This window comes from Etheostoma spectabile, chromosome 4, assembly GCF_008692095.1.
Source record: "Etheostoma spectabile isolate EspeVRDwgs_2016 chromosome 4, UIUC_Espe_1.0, whole genome shotgun sequence".
Taxonomy (NCBI): domain Eukaryota; kingdom Metazoa; phylum Chordata; class Actinopteri; order Perciformes; family Percidae; genus Etheostoma; species Etheostoma spectabile.
The window spans coordinates 13,842,047-13,867,924 of record NC_045736.1 but is presented as its reverse complement, the minus strand read 5'-3'; the positions used below and the strand labels follow the sequence as shown (position 1 = coordinate 13,867,924).

At 41.0% G+C, this 25,878-nt stretch overlaps 1 protein-coding gene and 1 long non-coding RNA gene across 5 annotated transcripts in view; one reads left to right on the top strand and one right to left on the bottom strand.

Moving 5' to 3' along the window:
• Nucleotides 1-11,950: 11,950 nt before the first annotated feature.
• Nucleotides 11,951-25,567, bottom strand: LOC116688003 (uncharacterized). Its single transcript, XR_004331678.1, has 4 exons — nucleotides 25,557-25,567; nucleotides 19,008-19,098; nucleotides 13,075-13,079; nucleotides 11,951-11,963 (listed from the first exon to the last, which is right to left on the bottom strand). It is a non-coding gene; the product is annotated as an uncharacterized LOC116688003 (long non-coding RNA).
• Nucleotides 21,948-25,878, top strand: part of raly (RALY heterogeneous nuclear ribonucleoprotein) — a 158,570-nt gene continuing 154,639 nt past the window's right edge. For 2 of the 4 annotated variants that reach the window (XM_032513769.1, XM_032513768.1), the window contains exon 1: nucleotides 21,948-22,071. The gene's annotated coding sequence lies outside the window, so the exon portion shown is untranslated. Of the gene's footprint in view, nucleotides 22,076-25,878 lie in introns of all 4 variants that reach the window. The other 2 variants (XM_032513772.1, XM_032513770.1) reach the window with 2 other exon arrangements.

The following is a 25,878-nucleotide window of genomic DNA, read 5'->3' as shown; positions in this document are numbered from 1 at the left end:
CGCAAAATCAAAACACTCCTGCAAAAACTATACCCTAATTTATGAAAAACCCATTTTGTTACTATATGAAACACACAAGTTTGATATGAATTGCAGTGATTCTGTTTGAACCAGCAAAACACTTTTAGCGATTCTACTTCTCAGTGATTAGAGTACTTTAAATGATGTACAGAGAGAATATGCAAATATACAATAAGTTCACCAAACACTACATAAGACCAATGCTGCAGACTGAGGAAAATATAATTGATTTCTCTCCAAATGACAAAAATCAGTCAACATGTCAACATGGAGAATCCCAACAAAACATGTCCCAGTTTTCATGCCACTACAGTAACTCAATTCAATTTCAATTCAGTTTTATTTATAGTATCAAATCATAACAAGAGTTATCTGAAGACACTTTACAGATAGAGTAGGTCTAGACCACACTCTATAATTTACAAAGAGTGTGTGTGTGCATAACACTGTTAGCTCAGAAAACAACAGAACCTGCTGCATTTGTATGGTGCCTAAGCCTAATTTGTGTGTCTACTACTAAGCAATCATGTGTTTACGCACCTGATGGCTGTGTTTCACAGATCGGCTCATAGGTGTGGTGATATGACAGTCAGTGCTTTGGAATTGCAAGGAAGTGACATCATGACAAGCCTAACGTACACAAGTGTGTTTAGTGTTTTGCAAATCACTGTGTGTATTGTTTTGCAAAAAGTGTGAGGCTGACATTGTGCTTTTATTGGTGCACGTCTGGGCCATTGTGTTGCTCCTTGAGTGTAAGGTTTTTATGATTGTGTAATACTTTTGATTTCAGTGTGTAAGCAATCGGTAAAAACTTTAATGGGGTGAGTATATTTGCTCTCAAGTGCTATTTTGTTAGTGTTTATACCCGTGTTAAATTAAATTATTTTCAGACTGAGAATTAATATAAAATTCATGTTCAGCTGTTGCACACTGCAACATACTGAAGCTCGGCCATTGAAATATAAAAGAGAAGCAAATGTCCACAGAAACAAACACAGTAAGCTGTGTTAATGTTAGTGTTAGTGGTAGTGCGTGTGCGTGTGCGTGTGCGTGTGTGTGTGTGTGTGTGTGTGTGTGCGCGCATCACATGCTGAACAGAATCCAGATAATGTTCCAGCAGCCCAGTGCAGTACATTAAGAGGATTAAAAAAAACAAGTACATGAACAACAGTTGGGGTTTTAATTAACAGGGAATGGCTTGTTAAAGAAGGACAGAAGGAATTTATTTAAAACTTAAATTCTTTCTTATAGAAAGTCACTATTTTTCCTCCATCTTTGTCAATTATAAATACTGGTACAATATTTAGTCAAAACAATGAAGTTTGTGACACAAATCGAAGATGTTCATTAACAATTAGGGAAGTGCAGTAAATACAATCTTAGTCTTAACCGACTTTGTGACTCTCCCTTGTTCTATTCCTTACTCTTTCTGTGCTATGTTACGGTTGAAGCCTCAAGCTTGGTCGTGCATAGCCGTGAATATAAGCCTTTCTTTACTGGCCTTGTTGCGGGGTTGGTGGTTGGAGGTAGCTGCATGCTGCTCACCTCTGGTTGGTAGCAAAGAGGGTAGGATATGGTGGGAGATAGCATTAAACCCAGTGCATCACTCCCTCCTAGTTTATCTCACACACACACACACACACACACACACACACACACACACACACACACACACACACACACACACACACACACACACACACACAGAAAGAGAAAGAGCCCTTGTTCCGTGCTAGTATGCAGGTTGACGTGATCATGTTAAATAAATTATAGTGACGTGTGACAGAAAATTAACAATGCATGACAGCCTGTTTAATGAGCCCAAGGTCTGTGTGTGGGTGCGGGCTGGGGGGCGGGGGCTGAAGAAGGTACAGAGAGCAAGACAGCAGATAACATAGGAAGTGGCATTCAGACTAAAAACAGCCCTGCATTTAAAAAAATAAATAAGGTAAATGTTGCTGAGGGTGTCCCAGGAAGTAATCAATCCATTCATTTGAAGGAATATTAGATGCTAAAACACAGCACAGCCGTTTCTGATACTATGACGGAGGATTTTACACCTCTGGACAGATAATGCAGAGTTATTGTTTCAAAGTAATTACCAAAAATGAGCACAGCACTTTGACGTTGCATTGCATTCCTGCAAAACGCTGAGCCAAGTTCAAGGAGGTGGAGGTGAGGACAGAGGAGTAAGCTGAACTTTCATATTGTGATTTGGAAACATAATCGATACACTGCTGACTTTGAGCGCTGTTGAGCATGAATGAGCTTCCATTGAGCAAAAATTGGATGTTTTAAAGAAAGTTGGTGGTCACCTTAGTGTCGGCATTAGTTATGCAGTTGAACCTTGAGTGATTTTTGTGTTATTTCTATAGGCGTTATATAGATTATAAGATTTTCACAATAAAAAAGCAAAGATTAAAGTTTTTTTTTCTAATTTAATTATTATTTAAATAATCATTTTGAGACCCCTGATATTTATGTTGGGAGGCAACTCCCAACATGATTTCTGATTGATGATAACTGAGTTCTGTATATTATTTATAAGTATTATGTGTAAAAAAATCTGTAGGATTCATGGGCGTAACTTTCATCTAACAGTTTTCATTAACATGAAATTTCTCAAGAGCAATTTTTGAAGGGGACACAAATAATATATTTTGCCAATATTGTACCTATACAGGATATGTTTAACTTTAGTTGTGGACCTCCAGTAAGAAGGCTGGCAAGCGATTTTATTCACTTTTAAAGATAAATACAGATGATGCTGAACTGAGAACTGAACCCCCTAGCAAGTAAGCTAACTAACTAGCATTTTCTGTAACCAGTGAAAGCATGTTGGGTGGAATTAGCAAGTTAGCTAACGTTAACTAACTGTCCAACAAGCTAGGTAACTTTATAACCTCTAACATAGAGGATTCATGGAAAAATCTTTTGTCATGACTAATTTATTAAAGACACAGTGAAAACAAATCACTTCACCTGATTTTTAAAGTGAATAAAATAGCTTTTTCCACTTACTGGAGTTGCACAACTAACCTTAAAGGTGCACTACGTGTTCCTGCATGGTTTCAGTGCAATTTATTTTTTGTCTCCAATTGTAGGAATCTCTCCTTGATCCGCTACCTGCCCGCCCCCTGAAAACACTGTGGAAAAGCCCGGTCTCGAGAGACATCACAGGGGTCGTAGACGTCAAACAAACACTAAAGGCACAGGCTGTGCACCAAAATACACCAAAACACACCACGTTCCAGCCAACTTACCGACAAGATGGTTGGGGGAGGGGATGGGGGTTAGTGAGAGTTAGTCATGACAGTTACGGAAATAAAATGAAATTTACTTGGAACATCAACAGAAGTGACCATGCAGGAACACATCGTGCACCTTTAAGTTACTGAAGTGTTTCAAACTTTGTTCTCTCTCCCACCTAGTGCTGTCTCTCTTACTGTACCAACGCGGCTCCCACCGAGCGGACCAAACCACATGAGGGAAGGAAGGGGGGGCTCAAGATATTTTTAAACTTTAAACTTGCCCCCTTTATCTTTTTTTACTAATTACAAAATTATTTTAATTGTGTATTATCATATTTGTGTGTGTGTTCGGGGGGGGGGGGGGGGGGGGTAAGTATAGTATGTGGTGTGTACGTATATTAGTGGCGAGTGTGTGAGCCAGGGGATGTGTGCCCAGTGTGTGGTGTGAGTGTGTGTGCGCTATTCTGCAGCTGAGCAGGGATTTGGCTCGAACATAGTCTACAGTTGTGTGAACTCGTTAATAACCCCCCCCCCGTCTTTGATCTCGGGCTAACAAGGAGATAACGAGGTGGTAATGAGCCCAGGCGTGCTCTGGGGAACTTTCAGCTACTAATAACTCTGTGCGTGAGTGTGTGTGTGCGTGAGTGTGTGTGTGTGTGTGTGTGTGTGTGTGTGTGTGCGTGAGTGAGTGAGTGTGTGTGTGGGTTAAGATTATGAAGAAAGGTGCTGGGAAGGTTCAGGTGAGAGGGGTTCACAGTTGGTCCTGGTCCTGGCAAAGCAATTTCTTACAAAAGTCTTACAAAAGTTCTTTGGAGTTGTGGATTCTTTAAGAGTCTTTGGCAGATATTTCTTGGACAAAGCTGGAGGAAGTTCCTGGAAATAAGATCGTAGAGTCTGGATGGCAAGGAGGTTTAGGTAAGTTTAAAAGGGATTGATGTTTTCCTTTGCACATGTAAGTTTGAAGACTGACATTAGAAAAAAAGGCCCTATGGGGCGTTTTGACCACACACAGATTGCCCCCACTGGAAAATAAGGTGAAAAGCCAGCCGTCAGAGTGTGTTCACCCGGTTACTGATCACAGCAGTCTATTTGAAGGTGATGAAAACAAAACACAAATAACAACAAAATACAATTTGCATCCAACTAAAAGTTCAAAAAAACGGAAAAGTGCAATGGTGATATTCAAGCATAGACAGATGGTGCATAGGCAGGCCAAGAAATATATTGCAGTGTTATAAGAGCAGAATAAATATGGATATGTAATGAACAGTATTTAAACAACATGCACAGATATGTGTAATGTAGTAGCATTGACAGTAATAATATAGATATGCAGTGTATAAGCAAAAAATATAGTAAGAAAAACAGAGTTAATATGGATATTCTGTATGAACCATATAGACAGATATGTACAGCTATGTGTAGTGTTGTAACATTATATGAGCAGTAAGAATAAGTGTAAGTTTATTGTCAACTAAACAGAATAACTATTTAAAACAGAATCAAAACATGTGTGGAGTCACTGGTGTCAGTAGTGTGGGTGGTGTGTGGGTGAGTGAAAGATGTGGGGTTAAATGATAACTGCAACAGAGTAGGTGAAACAACCCGAACCAGGAGATGTGGAGCGTAGGAGAAGGAGAATGCAGAGACACAACAATGAGACATGACTTGTATAAGTAGTCTTGATTGAGTCCTACCCAGGTGTCCACCCATTAACTAACGAACCCTCCCAAAGGGCCAGAGAAGCCAACAGCAGGCAGAAAACAGAGGGGGTCATAACCCCACTTCCTTGTTGTCCCTATGGTAGGGTTCAGCTCAGTTGTTACCGAGTTGTCGGTAACGGGGGGGGTGGAGTTAGTGAAAACATAAAAGACATCACAAATTTATAGAGACAACGGCAGAAAAGAAAAGTCGTGGAGTTAAACTGTTGTAGTGCTTGGAGTGGAAGGTAGAGAAAAGCTTAACCCTTGTGTTGTCTTCCCGTCAAAATCGTAAATCGACACTTTTGTTGACGCTTTCTATCGATGTTTTTAACCTTTACGTTTTTGTCCCTTTTTCAACACTTTTGACGCTTTTTTTCAATGTTTGTCACTTTTTGACGCTTTTTGACACCACGTAACACTAACTTATTAACTTCAGTTTTACAGTTATTTTTGGAATTTACGGTAAATAAACCTCATTTATGGGACATTATAACTAATGTTTGAGTTAGAAAAGCAGAAATTAGGAATTATTTAGATTGAAGTTAAAGAAATGGATGTTCATGGATAATCACAGACTGGAATATTTCAACTTTTACTCAACTTTTACTTTTTACTCACTTTTATTTTTATTCAAATGCTATAAAATTGAAAAAGACACCCCAAAATTACCCATCAAAATCACCCCAAAGAGCGCTGTGTGGAATCAATCATGTTATTTTGGGTAATAAAAAAGAACGTGGATATAGGAAAACGGGTCAATTTGACTCGAGGACAACATGAGGGTTAATAAACATGTGATTGTTCTGTAAAGAACTTGTAGAGACCTAATCTGCGAGTCGGGCAGGCAAGAAGACTTGCGTCTGAGGTGGTCCCGGTGTGGTTTGGCGTGTGGACGGGAGACAACTGGAACGCAGCCGGAGCGCAGTACAGGCGTGGTGGAAAATAGGGGTAAGGCAGGCGTAAGCCACACGCTTCCCCATTCGCTGGTTTAATTGACAGTGAATCAGTTGTCTCAGTTCTTCCTGTCAGCCACAGAACTCTCAGTTTAATCTAAGTGTGATAAAGACATCTGGGGCTTTGAAAGGGAGAAGGCTGTTTTCTTCTCTTATTACAACACACACCACACACACACACACACACACACACACACACACAACACACACACACACACACACCTCGATGCAGCAGATGGAAAAGACAGTTTGCTGAGACCGGATGTTGTTAATTAACTCAACTTTTTTAGTTTGTTAGGAATGTGTAATAACATTAGTCTCTCTTCTATTCTCTCTCACACACGTTTGTAAGAGCATAGGTTCGTGGTAAAGCGGAGGTAGAGTAAGGATAATCAATTAATCTTAAAACTTCCGCTTTACGTTTTAATGTGGACAGGGAAACCAAACCTTTGAACTTTTTTTTTTTTTACACAGGAGATATAACCTGAGGTACTTCTTCACTGTCAATTTAGTCTATCTCAGAGCTTTTGGCTGGTATGGAAAGCAGGTGGTGCACGTGTGTGTGTGTGTGTGTGTGTGTGTGTGTGTGTGTTTGTGTGTGTGTGTGTGTGTGTGTTAATGTGTGTGTCAGAGAGAGAGACAGTACAGTGCTACAGTGGCCCATGACCCGTGACTGCTCCTCACCTTAACTCAATTTTTCTCAAGTTCACTTTTAATATACACACAAACACACACACACACACACACACACACACACACACACACACACACACACACACACACACACGCTCCCTGCCAGCTCCATACCAGGTGAAAGCCCAGAGATTAAGGACACTTTAACCTTGAGGATAGTAATTATTAACTTGCAATGCAGCTGAATTTATGTAACACCACAAGATCACGTGAATCACAGGATCACATATCACACAAACATCCATCTTGTCAATGGGTTTGTGTCCACACTACCCCACACCGAACCAATCAGCGTTAGGTGAGGAGCTGATGTGATAGACAGATGGTTTATCCAATCACTTGCCAGGTATTGTTTTGAAGTGCCTGCCCTTTTTCCATTTGAGTATTATCACCATAATCAAGTATTTACAGTAAACATTTCATTACAGAGAGGGTTCCTACAGACGTGGAAATCCTGTAAAAAGTACAACTGGATGATATGATAATACATCAAAAGTACATTGGATGATATAATTTTCAGGCCTCAAAATAAAATAAAAATGAACGTTATTCAAAGAACAAGCCATGAAATTGTAATGTCACAATGTTTGTCATTTTGGCCAAACAAAAACAGTATTACATTTAGAACATTAAATTATTCAAGTGACATTCCACAGTAGATACCATTTTCAAAGTCATAGTTTTAAATGTTGTAATGCAAATGCTGGCCAAAGATATGTGGACACCCAACGGAAATTCCAAAACTATGGACATTAATCTGTTGCTGTAACAGAGGTTTGAAATATGATTTACATCACTGCCCTGAGGGTATGAAGTGAAGTGTGAAGTTAAGTAAGTGAATGAAGAGGATGTGTGTTTAGGAAAGGATTATTTTCCGGGATTGTTCAGATGCAACCGAAAATTCCGTCCAGATGTCTGTAGTTTTGGCCGGATGTCCCGATACCTTCCGCTTTCTTTGTGTTGACATTTTAAACGCCACTGGATTTCTGAGGACTACGGCTACCTGGTCCTCAGATCTCTGCAGGGTAAATTCAGACAGCTAGCTAGACTATCTGTCCAATCTGAGTTTTTTGTTGCACGACTATTACAACCTTTGAACGTACACACGTTCCACCAAAACAAATTCCCATCCGAGGCTATTTTGCAGTGGCAGTGATTGTTCAATAGGGCCTTAGCGTCGGCCAAGACAATTGCGATTGGTTTGAAGAAATGCGAATAAACCACAGCACGTTGTTCTCCCAACCCAGAATGCTGTGTGGACTAGCCAGACCCTCCTTTGCAGCACTGTGGAGGAAGGTCTGGCAATGGGAGACTAGGAGGTGATACCATTTAGCTGCATGGGAGCACAGAAGGATGGACTGGGCACAGGAAGCCCGTTAATCTTTGGTTGGGAACGTTCAATATTAAATCAGAATCTCTGAATCTCTTGTTTTGGCAACTGATGCACAGCGGGGGACACGCCTGTAGTGATTTGTTTGACGAGTAGATTTGGCCTAGATTTTGTGCTACATTTTCTGACAATAATCAGTCAATGGGGGAATTCTAACAGCTTTTAAAGAATATGCATCAAAGAGATATTGACTGACAGACAAGTTGCTGGTAAAAAGTATTTCTCCGTGCTTGCCTCTGGGGACTTTAACGTTTTGGATTCTTTTTAAACATCTTTTAGAAGCAAAAGTTTTATTTTCTTCACAGGAAAACAACTGAGTAACAACAGAGTCCTGCCAAGTACAACAGACTTGTCTTTTTAAGTTTGTCTTTTAAAAAGATTTTCTAACTTTTTTTGTAGATAGTGTAGTTGTGGATTCACTTGAATTCCACCCACACAAAGGTTAAACAAACAACATCTATGATTGCATTGCAATAATTGAAGAACTTTTTAAAATCTATGCAAGGACATATTTTTGCAACTATATAAATCTCTTGTCACATCTCATCTTGAATTTGCTAGCTCAGTGTTGCAGGTTATAGTGCATTTCACACTGAAAAGCACAATGGGTCGTTCCAGAAATTGTTGAAGAACAGCGGACTTTGATTAAACAGTTGATTGGAGAGGGGAAAACATGAAATGCAGAAAGTTCAAATGCCTTGAAATGGCATCCAAAGCCTGAACGACGTGGGAAAAAACGGTCAACCACCATTCGAATGGATGGAAGAATAGCCAAAATGGCAAAGGCTCAACCAATGATCAGCTCCAGGAAAATCAAAGAAGACTTAAAGTTACCTGTGAGTACTGTTACGATCAGAAGAAGGCTTTGTGAAGCAAGGCTATCTAGGATAGATGGTGGTGATGTTATTACAAGTCGTCCTCAAGGAATTTGCACTGAGCTTCATTTGTCTAAGAATAATTATGGCAGAAAGAAAATCAACAAAATTCAGTCTAGGGCCTCATACAGGAACATTTTCACATCCTTATCCTCAACGTCTATAAACTCCTTGCGTCAACTCGATCAATGCAAAGTGCTGTTTAAGGTTATCTGGTCTGCTCCTTTCTCAAGTCTCATAAGTCATCCAGTAGTCTAAAGAAGGACTTTGCAGTTGAAGTCCTGTAATGTGAAATCGCATGATGAAAAAAATAAAACTGCGGCTCAGCAGGAACACCGGGTCGTCCATTAATCACAGGGCTGGTGGTCGATTGGCGGCTCCTCTTGCCCACATGCTGAAGTAGCCTTGAGAGAGACACTGAACCCAACTTGCTCCTGATGATTAGACCAGTGCCTTGAGTGGAAGCTCGATGCCATATTTCCATGCGCGTGTCTGTGTGTGTGACTCGTTGAGTCAAGATTCAAGATTTCTTTATTGTCGTACCACAGTAGCCTACACTGTAGTACAAAATTACGTGCAAAGTTCACAGCTTAAAAAAATACAGCACAGAAACAATTAAAAACACTGTGGAGAATAAAAGAAAAACCCCTACTTCCGTTAAAGGTGCAGTAAGCGATGCTAATCCAATACACTTTTTGGATAATTCGGCGAATATGTCCTCGCGGCAGACACAGACCTCACGACTAGCTCTCCACTTTCTGTGTGCGTTGGATGGAAATGGAAAACAAACAGACGGCTTAATTCTGTGATATATTGCAATGTATTACCTTTTTATTATTCTAACTAATTTCATATGATGTCCCCAAAAGGAAACTTTGTCAACATCTGTTTTATCTAAAAAGATAAATTCCTGTTTGTTCATATCACTTTTGTTCACACAATTTTATTGCTGTAAAATGGGATTGTTATGCAGACAAACGGACCAACACATACAGTATATGATAATAGATGACATCTGTGTTACTGTGTGATACAGTATTGCCACGTAAAATATGCTTTATTAAATATATATTAATGTGCTTTATTAAATGCTATGCTATGCTACTAAAATGAAGACAAAATCTTGTCCAGTTGCTTACAGATTCTCCATGCATGTGCCGATATCTGTTTATATAGTGGTAGATTGGCGATGTAGCAACCCAAGAGACTTTGCATTTTTCGAGGTGTTTATTTGTTTTAATAACATGTCTTTTTTATTATTTAAATATCTTTCATATTCTCTCTCTTTTAATGTTTGTTTTCAATTCTAGATCTCTCCTTCCAGGGTACCAGCCTTGTTATTTTGGTACGTTTGTCTGCACCATTTTGTCTTTGTCTTGATGTCGCTTTCAAGGCCAAGTCCGCTCCGTAAAGGAGGCCCCTCATCTCCGTGGGACTACCTTTTAGTAAACAATAAAAAGCATTTTTTTTTTTTAAATGATTCAAATCAGTGTGAGTGTTCAGCACACTTTAAAAGAAATTGCTGCTCTTTCATCGGTTCCAACATTTCCAGGATTAGGCTTGATGGATATTTACCACAAAAGAAAACAATTCATTCATAGTCAATAAAAGGAGCCTGGATTAGTGCTTCTTATGGGGCTTTGTGCGGCTGCATATGCTTAAGAATTCAATTACAGAACTTATAGAATGGATACAGCATTTAGTCTGTTTAATGCTTCATTGTTGAGTTATGGAAGCATGCACGCATATTTATTTGTTGTCTGTTCTTGATGCTCTGTTGTGAATGGAATATAAAAAATGTAATTGGCAGAACAGCAATAGGCTTTCTTTGAAATACTATTCACTGCAATGCAGTGATTATATAATACTCAGGGGGTTAACAGTGTAGAGAGCTGGAGGATATCAAGGGAGAAGTTTAAAAAAACTGCAACCTTGTTAAGCGTGGAGTCTTTCATCAACACAGTCTTACCAAACGTGGGGGATTGAGCCCAAGTTTTAAATGAAGGTCGCGGGGATATCAAGAGTGTGAACAGTAGAGTTGTGAGATTTTGTTTGATTTCCAGCCTTCAGAAAAATACTTTAGTCTGAATTTTTCTTAGCATTGACACTACATACTTGCTCACCATTTACAGTACCTTACATCAGCTAGTTACAGTAAGGGCCCGCTTTTGATATGAACAAGTCATTAATAAGTCATTGCCAATCAACCTATTCGGTTTAGGTACTGTACAAGGATATTTTTGGGACATTGGACAATAATTTGGGTTAAGTGTGAAGTTATCAATAACGTAGCTGTGAACATAACAGTCTGTATGCAGTTTAACTATCGAGAGAATAAATGCTACAACTCCTAAAGACTAAGGGTGGGCGAAAAAAACGATACAGCATAATATCGCAATATTTTCAGTGGCAATAATATACTGCATGAATACACAGGCGCGAAGTGTCAATCTTTTATTATATATATATATATGTGTTGGTCAGTTTGTCTGCTTCACAATCCCATTTTGCAGCAATAAAATTGAAGTGATATGAACAAACGGAGAAATGTATCTTTTTATATAAAACAGATGTTTGCTTTTGGGAACATCAATTGAAATTGGGGAAAAATTAGAAGTTGGAAAAAAGGTTATAAATTACAATTTATCACAAAATATTGTAATATGTTCAAAATTGCAATAACATCGTATTGCGGCATAAGTATCGTGATGATATTGTATCAGGAGGCGTCTGGTGCTCTCCCCCCCCCCCCCCCCCCTACCTAATGACCCAAGCCAAGTTCCTGTGTTTTGTGCGCTACCTGCTGGTTAAAGTGAAGAGGGTTGACAGCGACAACTCCAGCAAACGCTCATTACCTTCAGGTGGACTGGCTATTCTCATTTTAGTGCCAAGTTGCTCCTCTAAGTGTTGCTTTAGTGATCCCTCCCTCACTGTAACCGACAACCTTTAACCTTGATGCAAAAAAATTGCTTGATGACGTCACTAGTATGCTAGTCTATATCCACGACATTCCACTTCTGAGATTTCTCCGTTGCCGCCAAAGATTTAGCCAGATATCGCTCTATTCGGCCGGTTACCTTCAGCTATTTCTGAGGACTACGGTTACCTGGTCCTCAGATCTCTGCAGGGTAAATCCAGACAGCTAGCTAGACTATCTGTCCAATCTGAGGACTATGGTTACCTGGTCCTCAGATCTCTGCAGGGTAAATCCAGACAGCTAGCTAGACTATCTGTCCAATCTGAGGACTATGGTTAACTGGTCCTCAGATCTCTGCAGGGTAAATCCAGACAGCTAGCTAGACTATCTGTCTAAAAACAACGTTGAACGTACACATGTTCCACCAAAACAAGTTCCTTCCCGGGGCTATTTTGCAGAGACACCGCGGCTCTGTCCGGTGCCCAGCCCTAGACGATGGTGATTGGTTTAAACAAATGCCAATAAACCAGAGCATGTTTTACTCCCATCCCAGAATGCCGTGTGGACTAGCCAGACCCTCATCCGCAGCGCTGTAGAGGAAGGTCTGGCAATGCGAGACTACTAATATGCAAATGAGCACATTACCTGATTGGCACCCAAGCGCTCTAAAAAGAGAGAAAAGAGAGATTCTCTTATAATCTTTTTCTCCAACTGTCTAAGGGTTAGGTGTCATTTTTTGAAGGTCGTATAAACATTCATGATAGCTTTTTGCTGTGCGTGTGCGATCAATCACTGAATAGCAAGCTGACATCTGTCTATTTTTACATTTTACATATAAGATACATTTATCAATGTGAGAGATCTCTTACACACACACACACACACACACACACACACACACACACACACACACACGCGTGTATGTATAGAATTTATTTGCAAAATCTCTTGCCCTAGCTGCTATATGGTTACGTGCTTTTTTTAAATACATTTTTGGCATTCCAAAATCTGGTGCAAAGACACCATGTGTTTCCTTCATGATGCCGTGGTTCCCTCTCGCTGTACACTCAGCATCATGTTAACCAATGGTTCTCCACCTTAATATATGTGTGTGTGTGTGTGTGTGTGTGTGTGTCTGTCTGTGTGTCTGTGTGTAGGAGTATCTGTCTGACTCATACATCCACAACCAAGGTCTGTTTAATTTGTACTGGCCAAGTCATCTCCAAGGTTTCTACCATAAATAAAGCACTGACATTTGAGAATTTTAAAACACACTCTGTGTGTGTATGTGTCTGTCTGTGTGTGTGTGTGTGTGTGTTGTGTGTGTGTGTGTGTGTGTGTGTGTGTGTGTGTGTATGTGTCTGTCTGTGTCTGTCTGTGTGTGTGTGTGTGTGTGTGTCTGTGTGTGCGTGTGCTCGTGTGTGTTTGCTCTTGAATTTATATCTTTGTCAGGACCAATTTAAGTTTTTCATAAACTGGGTTTCCAAAATCGTACAGGAGATGGCTGGGAACCCCCCCCCCCCAAGGTGATTGCATCTGCTAAGCCTATATTTTTGATAATTTCCTTAGTGTTTGAATTCATACAGTAAATAAAAAGGGATGTTTGATCTAAAATTGTACTAAAATATTTAATCTTAAAAATATTTTTTGTTTGCATTTTGTTGTTCTTTATTACACATGCAAGTCAAAGGTCAAATGACCAGAGTTTAAGAAAAGGCACACCTGTTGCATTGTGGGTAAGAAGGAATACAGAGCGAGCCAACGTGGCTGCCGAGGAAAAATGGACAGCCTCAAACAAAGATTTTACACGGTCCAAGAGGCGCACACGGTAATTGTGTTGTTTTGGGTTTCAGACTTGTCATATTTGTGTTTAATATTTGTTCTTTGCATTTAATGCACTTTCTGTATTATTGTGTTGTTAACAAAGTGGGGCCCGTCTAGTTAGGAAACAGGCTTAAGAGACTGTAAAATGACAGAAAATGAAAGATGTATATTTGACACATTGTATTTTATGTGTTTATTTTCTTTGTAGTTTTCACGGTGTCTTACGACAGAAATGTGGAAATAAATGATCTAAGGACATCTGTATGATGCGTGGCGTTATTCGTTTGGACCAGTCTAATCACAGTGATGCTCATCGGAGAAGGAGTGCAGAAGTGGTTGACCCTCTACCGCCTCTCCCCTTCCTCAGTCGAGAGGATTTTTCAAAGTTTTTCGACCAAGGAAGAAGAGAGGAAGCGGTGAAGGGTCAACCGCTTCTGCATTTAACCCCCTTCTCCGGTCTAAAAGCTTTTTCAGGGAATTCAACGAATTGTGTATCTTTTTTAGCTTCTTGACCCGTGTTGCCAACGCGCACATCGGTTTGAATTATGTTTTTATATTTTTTTATTCACTCCCACGATCGCTTAGCACTGCCAGGGTTGCAACTTAAAGAATTTAGGATTCAGCAACAAAAGTTTATGGACAAGTGTAACTATGGTCAGATCTTGGGCCTGACTGATGGTGCAGTGATAATTTTAAGTCTTGTAACTCATACAGCGTCTGCAGTTTTTGCCAGATGTTCTTCCTGCAGCAGCTTTTTGCCTGTAAAACCGTGTCTGTGTTCTTCATATTTCTGTGGCATTAGCATTTGATCTTTCAAATTTGGTCATATGGTGCAAACACTGCCTTTTTTTATGTAAGCGTGCGCGTGACTGGATTGGGAAACCCTGGTTGTGAACTACCGTCGTGTCAAAGCTTATGCAGGATTGTTAGGTTAGGTGAAACCTGGGAACGGAAATAAACCCTGGGTATGTTGATCTTGCTTCGTAGTACATCCCTCAGGAACATGCACTGCGGCAAGTATATAGTATGTCATGTGTAGGTGGGTCACAATCAGGGGAGACTGGGACAAAATTTCGGCCCTGGCAATTCTGTCCCTTACCGGCCCAATTTCAGACAGGGACATTATTTGCTTTATGATTGCAAAAACCAGGCTCACATTAGATCACGTTAGATTTCATAATTAAATAATACACACGCTGGAGCAATTCATAAAGCCTTCAAATAAACTACAATGACACCAAATTCTTGCACATTCAAAACATATTATTACATACTTAAACACCCAAAACACCTAAGTACAAAGACATAGCGGAACAGAGGCAAGCTTTTATTTTGAAAAGTAGAAACCCAACTACACCAGATGGGAGGCTCCACGCTGCAGACGCACAGTCTCGCATATTTTTTGTGAAACTAGTGTGATACGTCAGTGTTGCCGCATTATTTTCTTTTTTCCAGCGACACAAATCGGCCCCAAGAGGGGATCGGCACGTCTGACATTTGCCGGGACTGCCAGATTTCCGGTCCGCCTATGGTCCCAAAGATACCAACACTCGCACACTGGGAAATAGGCTTTTGTTAAACACTAGACGATAAACATCTTTTTAAAATGTGGGAATGATTAGGTTGTTATCACTTTGTGTTTACATGGAAAGTTTTCTATAGTTAGGTGTGTATCTGTGTGTGGTTGTAGGGTATTTAATGAGGTGCTGCAAGGTTAGATGACTGGAAAGAAGATGGAGTAAAGGCTGGGAAGGAAAGCTTTTTGCGTATGGATTCTACCTGAGCTTATCAGTGAATGTGTCGTAAAAAAAAGGTCAACTGAAGAAAATTAAACTGTCATGTTCAGCGGAGGCGAGGCGGGACTGCACGCCAAGACAAGGAAAATCTCGCTCACGTGATGACATATGTATAATCATTCTCCGTGAATGTATGTGTGTATTTGCATTTTCTCTACCGCTATGATTTATTCAAAGCCATTCATAGATAAAACCTGCCTAATCAGTTGTTGGTTGAGTCTGAATGGCCTTTTCATCGCATCATAAAGCAGCACAAATACTTACATTCAGCACTCCCAGCTTTCCGTTCCCTTTCAATGTCTCACGTCATCTGCTGTCGGGTGAAAGCATTGAATGTCTAAAAATGTCATTTTTTCAGGAAATGAAAAAAAAACCTAATTGGAAAACATTTCATTGAGCTATTTACCCCAGATAAAGTCCAACGAAATTCCACTCGGCACTGTTTAAGTGTTTGTAAAACCCACAGACAGACAGACTAAAGATAAAGATAAAGATAAAGGCTGACCAATAGTGTAGACAATAATTTAAATGAAGAAATATGGAGACACAAGGTTTCTGCCTGACAGCGACGGTATGAAACTTTTTATTTCTACGATTACTGTAACAAGACAGAAGCAAAGTCTAGGACCATGCAAACATTTGGTGTTATTTAAAGAATGTTGGTTGGATCTTTGTCTAATAACAACGCTGCAAACCACACAACCACATAGAAGTGTCTCATCTGTTAGAGCCCCTAGCGTTAGCAGGAAATACGACCCACAGGAGCATTTTCCATATAAAGTCAACGTTTCAAATGTCCCTGTGTTGGTTTGACAGGCTCAAGGAAACAGGTGAATGTGATAAAGATTGTTGAGTTGAGTATAAAAAGGATCAGATCAGAAAATACAGGGAGGTTTTAGGGTTTTCTGTTTATCTGGACTCAGATGCAGACTCAGACTTAGTAGTGGAATGTGCAACAGGATTTGAATGAATTTTAAGGACAGAGTGAGTCTCACGGCAATTAATCGATAAATCAACACGTTATTTCAACAGCCCTAATATATATATATATATATATATATATAAGAAACAAACAGGACCATAAAGGTGTAGGCTAAAGCCTGAGCTTGTGTTTGCCAAACAATTACTGCATCAACAACCATCTTGTCCACAATCCCACTGCGTTGATCTGCACGCATGTTCCCACTAATTTATTTTCCTCCACCTAGCACTTTGTTTATGCCTTCACATGTGACTGTTTTTCCCCTGGATGAGGATCTGAAGTACCTCCCACACCTGTTGTGGATTAAAGCCATAACGTGAGAAACTAGCCCCGCACTAGACAAAGCACAACACTTCCTCAGCTCATTAAGCACCAAAGTTGCCGTCCCAGCCATAATTTTCTGGAGTAGCAACTTGTTAGGAAGCTTTTCGGGGCAAAAACTAAGATGTAGGATTTCCTTCCTGATCTCCACAGTTTGTGTAACATGCGCTAATTGGGGCAAAGTAAGGACAGAAGGTAATTATGTCTCTGCCCAAATCTCGTGTGTGGACTGCAAGATCTGCTGTGTAGTTAGTGCAGGGGTAAGTAGTAAAGACCTGGATGATACAAGACTGCTGGATTACAACAGTCTATTTTTAAACAGTCTATGGTCTAAGTCTAAGTATTATAAAAATAAAAAACAAAGTCTGAATTTTCAGTGTATTTCTGTATTTGGTTATGTTTTCTGTATTTTGCTGTGTTGTCTGTATTTGGTTGTTGTCTGTATTTTATGTTTTATCTATTTGCACGTGTTTTCTTAAAGCTATAGCGCATAGTTTAAGTCTCCTGGGAAATAGCTGTTTTTATTTATTTTTTAGCCCAAGTAATGTATCGATAGCATTCAAATATGTGTTCCCAAATCCCAAGCTGACATTTTTTTTATATTATTTGGGCAAAAAAACACAACATATGTCCATCATCAACACAGTTTGCAATGATCAGGTCTGCTGCGTCCGTGACATCTGCTGCAGCGCTGGTTATGAAATGCCTGGTGGATTATCTGGGACATCTGAAAATCTAGGCAACCCATATAAAACCAATATTTTACAGAACTCCATAATACAAACTAATGAAATGTGCTAAGCTAAACCACTGAATGATTCCTAACCCAGTCTATTAAACCAAATCCATTTTGTGGTTGTTGAGATTTTTATGCGGCTGCAAACGGGAATAATCACTCGAAGTTAACCAAAACATTTCTTTATTACGGCAGGGCAGGCATAATTCATTTTTTAAACACATACAAGTTCAACTAAATGAAAGAAAACGACCCAGAAGTGCACAACTGTGCACTGCAAAAAGACAGGGCCATAGGCCGAGGGAAAACACTCTGCTGCTACATCAGCATTGCGTTGAACTCGTGACAACTTAGACTTCAGATTTCTTTTAGTCTACACTGCATTCTCACCCTGCCCGTTCTTTTTCTTCTGGAAGTGTGCTTTCAGAAGCAGAGAGCGTTGATAGACTCAGGCCGTTTCAAATTGGCCGCGGAGAGAAAACTCTCTGCACCTCCACGGATGTAGACTACTGCTGCGTAATGAATTAGGGAGCCTTTGTTACCGTAGCTACATTACAGCACCATCGCCTGCATCATCGTTACCGTATGACAACAATTGGCGCGCACTACTTTTTTATTTCATTTGGTTTCCCGTCATAACTTTTCCCGGGAATCGGGAAATAGTCTTGATCAGATTTCCCTGGAAATCCCAGTTCCCGGGATTAAACCCAAACACACAGATGTTACATTCACTGGACAGCGAAATGTGAAGTTGATACGTCTCACAGGACCACAACACACACCTGCAGTTGGGAGGGCAGAAGGAAGCATATTACTTCTTTGAATGACACTTATTTCCACACACGTTTACGAACAGTTAGAGTCCTGTAATAGAGACAGACCTGATTTTCCTTTGCGTTATTATTTAAAAAGTGGCTGAAACCAGTTGAGAAAATGAATAGTTTATTATTTCATATGCAGAGGAGTCAGGGGTCACCTGGGTGACGCTTGATCAGAGTTTCAAAGTGAGACGTTTTATTTAAAAACGACATTCACATCTCTCTGTTCTCTCTCTCTCTCTCTCTCCTCCAGATGACTTCAGTTTCAATCCCTCTTTTAAAGTAAGCTGTTTTATTAACAAACTCTCTCTGTCACTCCTCAAGTATTTCCTCTCAGCCCAAAAGGAGAACAGCTTCAGAGCAAGCAGCTCTCTGGTTCTGCGGTTGTGCTTTAACATCAGACTTTCTCACTGAAGAAAATCAAATAGAACTCTCTTTTATGCTGGCTCCCAATGTTTCACTGCAGCACTGGGGGCAGGGAAAAAAGAATAAAGTTACACATTCTGGCAGACTGCAAAGACTAAAACCTCCCACTCTGTCTTTATTAGGGCCTGGTCTTGAATGTTAAAACGGACAATAACACCATTAAACTCATACAGTATGACACACGTACATTGAATTGTTTTATTAACAAGGATATTGTCATCATGTCACATTTGCATTTGATTGACAGAAAAGGATTCATTTTTCTCATTTACAAAGTAAATAGCACTCAGGGCTCCTGCACAGTGGCCGCGTGGCGTGTCCATTTTGATTTCAGCTCCCATGTTAACAGGTTAGAGCTTGAACACTGCCTGCGTGACACGCACGGCTCAGAACTGGCTCGAGCCTACCCCAAAACACGTGCGTACTAGAAATAGGACCGATGCCTATTTTTCACACTACACGCAAGCGTCTCCAGGCACAATAGAATACGAAAAGATGTGTATATGTCATTTTGACACAAATACATTTAATAAATGACATTCCTCCACAGCGCTCCGGGGATGGTCGAGTCCACGCAACATTCTGGGATACGAGTAAAACGTGCTCTGGTTTATTTTTTATTTTTTATTTTTTTAACCAATCACAACCATCTTGGGTGGTGCTTAGTGCTAGACTCAATAACGGTGCCTTTGCAAAATAGGGATTCGGGAAGGAACTTGTTTTGGTGGAACATGTGTACGTACAAAAGTAGTTTTAGTCGTGCGACAGAAAACTCCGATTGGACAGATAGTCTAGCTAGTGGTCTGGATTTACCCTGCAGGATCTGAGGACCAGGTAACCATAGTCCTCATGAAATCCACCGGAGTTTAACATTACAACACAATGAATGTGAAAGGAAACGAGGGACATCTGGCGCCATTTCCAGCGGGACCTGAACAATCCCAGCAGTAAAACGTTGTCGATATAGAATACCCTACCCGAACCTGATTGTGTAAGCCTCAGTGGGTGTGCTTCTTCTTCCATGTCTGTCTGATCAGAGTGAATCTCTCTCTCTCTCTCTTTCTTTTCTTTGTTTGCGTTAGAGGGTGACAATTTTTCCGCGGTACGTTAGACAATCTCACAGTTGGTAACGTGATAGGGACAGCAGATTTGCGAGGCATTTAGTTTTAGAAAAAAATATTTAATGAATATGAAACTACACTGTGACATTATTGACTCATAGAGACAAGGGGAAGTTAAAGCTATAATAGGCCTATGCGTGTGGTTGCAGTAAGAAATCGCTATCTTTGATTCGTCTGCATTCCTGTCAGGTCTACCCGGCATCACTGAAACTCCTGCGTTGTTGCTACGCAACCTGGGGAAACTAAGTGGTGTGATAGCTGACTGTTTAAAAGCGTGTAGCTCAATACTGGTTAGGTAGTAGTCGGATGAGTTGAGTCCATTCATGATGTGGATGGAATAAGACGTGGAAAAAGGTGCGTGAACAACGACAATGCAGGATACTATTTTAAAAATCAGCGACAGAGGAGAGAACGGAGAGAAGGTCAGATACTAATCCAGTCTCTCTCCAGACTCAAATACATTGGAATAAAAAACAACATGCCCCTGGACAACAGAGTCTAATAACCGGCTTAGACAACGTAAACGGGAGCAGGACGGGAACCGGTATTCTTTCTCCAACGTCAACAAAACAAACAACTAGATGCTAAAAGTTCATGAAGCCTCTACAGTAGCTGTAAAGTTAACATCTGGAACAATGGACACAATGAGGACACTTAGAGCTCTGGTTTTCTTCTTCTTCTGTTTCTTAGTGACAGTAGATAGACAGGAAAGGGGGAGAGAGATGGGGGACGACACGCAGGAAAGGGCCGCAGGACTCAGCTAGAGCCCCCCCCGAGCTCTGTTTTTTCAGTGAGAATCAGTGAGAAGGCTGTGGGATGTCATATTGACTGCTGATTTCTCTAATACACTGGTCTGTGGATTATTATTTTATTACTTCATCCCACTGCTTCTTATGTGTTGTTTCCTATGCTATGCTCAACTGGTATTATTACATCTGTCAGCTTTGACCTACTGTACATTGAAAAAAGTTTTTGATGTTGTTGTACAAGATTGTTGTACACTGCTCTCTTTAACTAATTGCACCCCTTTAATCAGCAAATTATCCACATAAGAAATATAGTAAATAACTATCACTTTTTATCACGTGACTGTTACATCATCTGGATGGGTATAGTCTTAACCCTCATGTTGACCCGTTTTCCTACTATTAATGTTCTTTTACTACCCAAAATAACATGATTGATTCCAAACGCTCTTTGGCAAGTAAAAGTATCTACTTTCATTAATTTTGGGGTGTCTTATTCAATTGTATAGCATTTGCAAAAAAAAAATCAATTTTGATGGGAAGACAAAACAAGACTTAAACAGCTGGGGCACATTCATTCTCACAACGGTGTGCACCGCTTTGCTATCGCTTAAACTTCGTGCAGCAAGCTTTGAGTTGTTTCCTCCCGTTTGGTGGGTGTGTCTCCCGGTTATTAGCTGTGTCACAGGTGATACCCAATCAGCAGACAACAGTGTGTTCAACGCACCCCTGTGTGAGATTAAAAATATGTGTAGCTACATTTTGTGGGGGCTGCACGTGGCTCGGATTGGGTTTGACTGAAGGAGCCCGCCAACAGACATACCACTAAGTAGCCTAGAGGCTAACACTGAGTCAACACCGTTTTTTTTTTTTTCAATATTAAGGCTGAACTGTCAAGTGTGCAGCTAATGGTGATCCACTAGACTGTTTAAGGCTGAACAATAATGATAAAATGAATAAGCAAGCCAACCCTGTGTGGTGTGGAGAATATGTGGTGTGTGTGTACTGTAAGTGTGTGCAATGCACCTGAACTCGGTGATGAGCTTTGGAAGCAAAATACATAAGCCTATATTATTAGGGCCGATTGTAGTTGTGACTGAGCACATATAACCTTCCAACAAACTAGAGATAACAGTGTTATTTACAGATTATCAGCATTATCCCCTGATTACCATGCAGCTACGAACGATCAGGCTTGTTTAGTAAATAACATTTTTGGATGGGATGTCCCTTTAAAAACCTTTCTGGCTCTGTCTGTGCGCTTTTTAGCCAGGTGCCAAATTACGCACGGAGCTCCCAGCGGCCGCTGTGTCGCCCGGCCTCCCCCTGCCTTCTGGTGCTCAGTGGTTCGTTCCAGTCAGCTCTCCGCTGCTGTTTATCACCGCCCCACCTGCCGGCCTTCAGTCGGAGCTTCAACCCGGTTACCGAGCGCACCGCCTGCCCGCTGTCGTTTCTCCTCTCGCTGCAACCTGTTTGAGCGTTTTTGCCTCCTCCGTTGGTAGGTCAGTTCTCTCTTCCTCTTTTCTTCTCCTCATTCTTTCTTTCTTGCTGCTTTGGTGCCCTCCCTCTTATTTTTTTTGCACTGAATTTCAGCGGCTGGTTGGATTTCTCTGTCTCTCTGTCATGCGAGTCTTAACCGGAGCTTTTACCCGCTGCTTGTTGCTGAAAGGAAGTACATTTTCTGTCTTTTTTTGGTTCATTTTCAGTTCTTCTATTTCTTTTTTTCGTGATATTTTTCTCGCTTCTTTCTCTTCTCATTTTAAGAAATATCGCAAATGCCCTTTCTCTCTGTGATTCCACAAGATTCATTTTGATTTTCCTATATTTAATTCTTCTGTTTGCTCTCTTTTATCTTCTTGCAGTTTGATTTTTTTCCTTTTTTCATTTTTTTTAAATATAAAAGCCTTTTAGGCTACATTTCTCTTAAACTTAAATGTTGAGCATGCAGCATGCCAGAACGCAGCGAGGATGATGTGATCCTGATGGGCAGGTGTTGCAGGGACATCGCGGAACTGCTCGTGTTTCTGTTGGGACTGATTTTGCCTGAACAGTGATCTCAGTTTTTAATTCGGTGCGCGCGCAAACACACACACACACACACACACACACCACACACCACACACACACACACCACACACACACCACACACACACACACACCACACACACACCACACACACACCGTTCCACTGTCGGTCCTCATAAAGCAGACCAGGAGGAGCTGACAGGTCGGGTTCGTTTCTCTGTCATGTCCTGTTCTGCATTCCTGATGTGTAATATCAGCAGACTGGCTGTTGCTCCTTGCAAATCTGAACCTCACTGCATGCTGATAATATTTGTATGACATGTCTTGCTCTTGTGAACCTACAGTCTACAACTATTTCAAGATGTGGTTTGGCATTTTGGTTTCAACAGAACTGAGAGTCCGATTGAAAATCACATGTTCTGACCAAATCTTTACATAGAGTAGTTATTATTTCCTTTCAAAGTTTCAGCTGTGTGAAAACTGGTACATTTAATTGCCATGGTAAAGTTGTTAAACCAACTTCCTTATATAGAGATGGTTTATGAATACAATGCTGTATTGAAGCCTTTAAAAACACAGTTGGAAAGGAAGAAATGTGGCAATTAGTTAAAGGTGCTCTAAGCAATGTCCCGCGTGTTTTTAGGCTTCAACATTTGTCACATACAGCAAACATCTCCTCACTATGTGCTAGCTGCCTGTCCCCAGAACACACTGTAAAAAACGTGGTCTCTGTAGGCAGCCCAGGGTCTACAAACCAACTGTGCCAACCTGCACCATGAAGCATACACACACAGTGTTCCAGCCAATAACCAACAAGAAGGATTTGGGGTTAGGGGGGTGGGGGGAGGAGACGGTACGGCGGAGGGGACGGGATGAGGAGGGAGGGTGGGGCAGAGTAGTCTCTTTTTGTTTTAAATTATTTCTAACATCACCCAACATTGCTTAGAGCACCTTTTTTTTAAATGATGGACATCTGTGAACGTTGTAAAGTACTGTACAGGACAAAATGAGCAATGAAAAACATAAGGAGTGACTGTTAAATGAGGCTGAATTTAACTTAGGTGCCAGCAGGGAAATGCACCTCCTCCAGTCACATGCTGGACTTCATGAATGAACAACAAGTTTACCATTTGTCTTCATGAATAAATAACGTTTTGAAACAGACTTGTCACACAAGAAAGTGAAGGATTATGTGAGTAGTATTGTTACAGGTAATGGGTCTTAGCATACGGGGAAACAAGCAGCATGCAGCACTTAAAAGAAAAGAAGAAGAAGCTAATGAAAACCACACAGTAATTCCGTAGTGGCAGCACACCTCTGTACATCACATAGCACCATAGCAACATGTTTGTGTGTGCGAGAGTCGACTGTGCACAGTGTGACATGCGCTCGGTGGTGCGGAGTTGGTGGTGTGAGTAAGACGCAGCTACAGACAGGACAGTGACGCTCAGGGAAGGGAAAAGAGTCGGCAGGATAAGATCAGTGAAGCTGCTTCTGGTTACTCAACTCTGTGAAGGTGTTTCATCTTTATTATTCTCCAAAGGTTCATAACCCCGCTCTATTATCCATGATGACAGTATGTATGGGTCAGTCTGCCTGTTGTTGATCAGTAATGTGTGGTACTGTATGTTAGGAGTGCAATGCACATATTTAGTTTGTAGCAGAACTGAGCTTAGTTTAGGATATGTTTCAATTACAGATGTTCCCAAATGGTGGCTGAATTATTCAGTTAGTTTTGCTGTCACTCTTTATTCCTACACACCAGATACTGCTTTGTACGTCTGTTTATCACTGCTGATTTTTCAATTCTGATTCACAAAGTCCCAATTCAATTTCTTATTTTTTTTTCTTTAGATTAACAATTTTTTGAAAAGATGACACAGTAACCACCATATTCCATTCCAAAGACCATTCAACAAAATAGACAAAAAGCCAAATGAACAGATGAATAACTGACAACACCAAATACCCATCATACACGCCTCTCCCCAGCACAATACACCTCAGCAGCCTTCCAGAAAGTTCAGGTACTTTCCCCAATTTCTAGGATAGACATCCAATCTGGCAGAACTTTTTATGACATTTTCTCAAAAGCCGCCACCCTAGCTGTCTCACAAGCCCACTCCTGGATTGACGGCACCCCTTCATTCCTCCATCCTGTTAGAACAATGTGTCTGAGTGTCATGAAACTACTCTGGACCCAGCTTCTGATGCGCTCATCCATCCCGCTTAGGATTGACCCATCTCCCAGAACAAATCTTCGTGCTGAATGTAGTCTCACATTGCCAGACCTTTCTCCACAGTGCCGCGAAGGAGGGTCTGGCGAGACCACAAGGCAAGGGTTTATTGGCATTTCTCTAAACCGATCATAATAGTATTGGGCGGGGCTAAGCTCTGTACAAAGCAATGGTGCCTCTGCAGAATAGCCTCGGGCAAGGGCAAGCACTAGGCAACAGAGGCAAGAAAAAACTTCCTTTTAAGAGGCAGAAACCTTGAGCAGAACCATGGCTCAGGGTGGGCGGGCGGTCATCTGCCCCGACCAGTTGGGAGAGAGAGAGAGGAGAGAGAGAGAGAGAGAGAGAGACATGACCATCCCACTGTCTAGCGGAGGTGGCTATGAGAGAGAGAGAGAGAGACATGGAGAAATGTAGCAGTGAGTGTTGAGCAGGAACATGGAGGCAGCAGGTGACTTGTAACCACAGATCCAGACTCTACAACTCCAGAGTCAGAAAGACCTGCAGGAAGTGAGAGGAGGAGAGAGGAGAGGGCCGAGAGAGAGACTATGGGAAAGGGAAGAAGTCGAGTTAGTAACATGCATTAATGGGATGAGGTTGCATACAGATGGAGAGAGGTGCTCAGTGCATCATGGGAAGTCCCCCGGCAGTCTAGGCCTATAGCAGCATAACTAAGGGATGGTTCAGGACTCAACAACTCAACTTGATAACAACATAAATGTACAATGTGTGCATTGTGTGTCTAGTCAGATTCATGATTTAGTGTACTCAATCTTCTAAATATTGTCACTGCGTAACCACACGCTTGAAAAACTTGATGTAATTGTTAGGTGTCTAGAGCTTCCAAGGTTGGTCTTGCCCGTGCATTTAAATCTACAAGAGCGAATGACTCGTTTTTGCCAGGCTGCAGGTAAAATGGGGGGGCTCACCTGTCGTCCTTGGCTCAGTGTTTCTTTGCTCCGTCAGCCGACCAGCCCTCTCCGTGGTCCGGCGCTATTCCGCATCGACATTACGTTGGTAGTTCATTGACAGGCATTTAAGTCAGG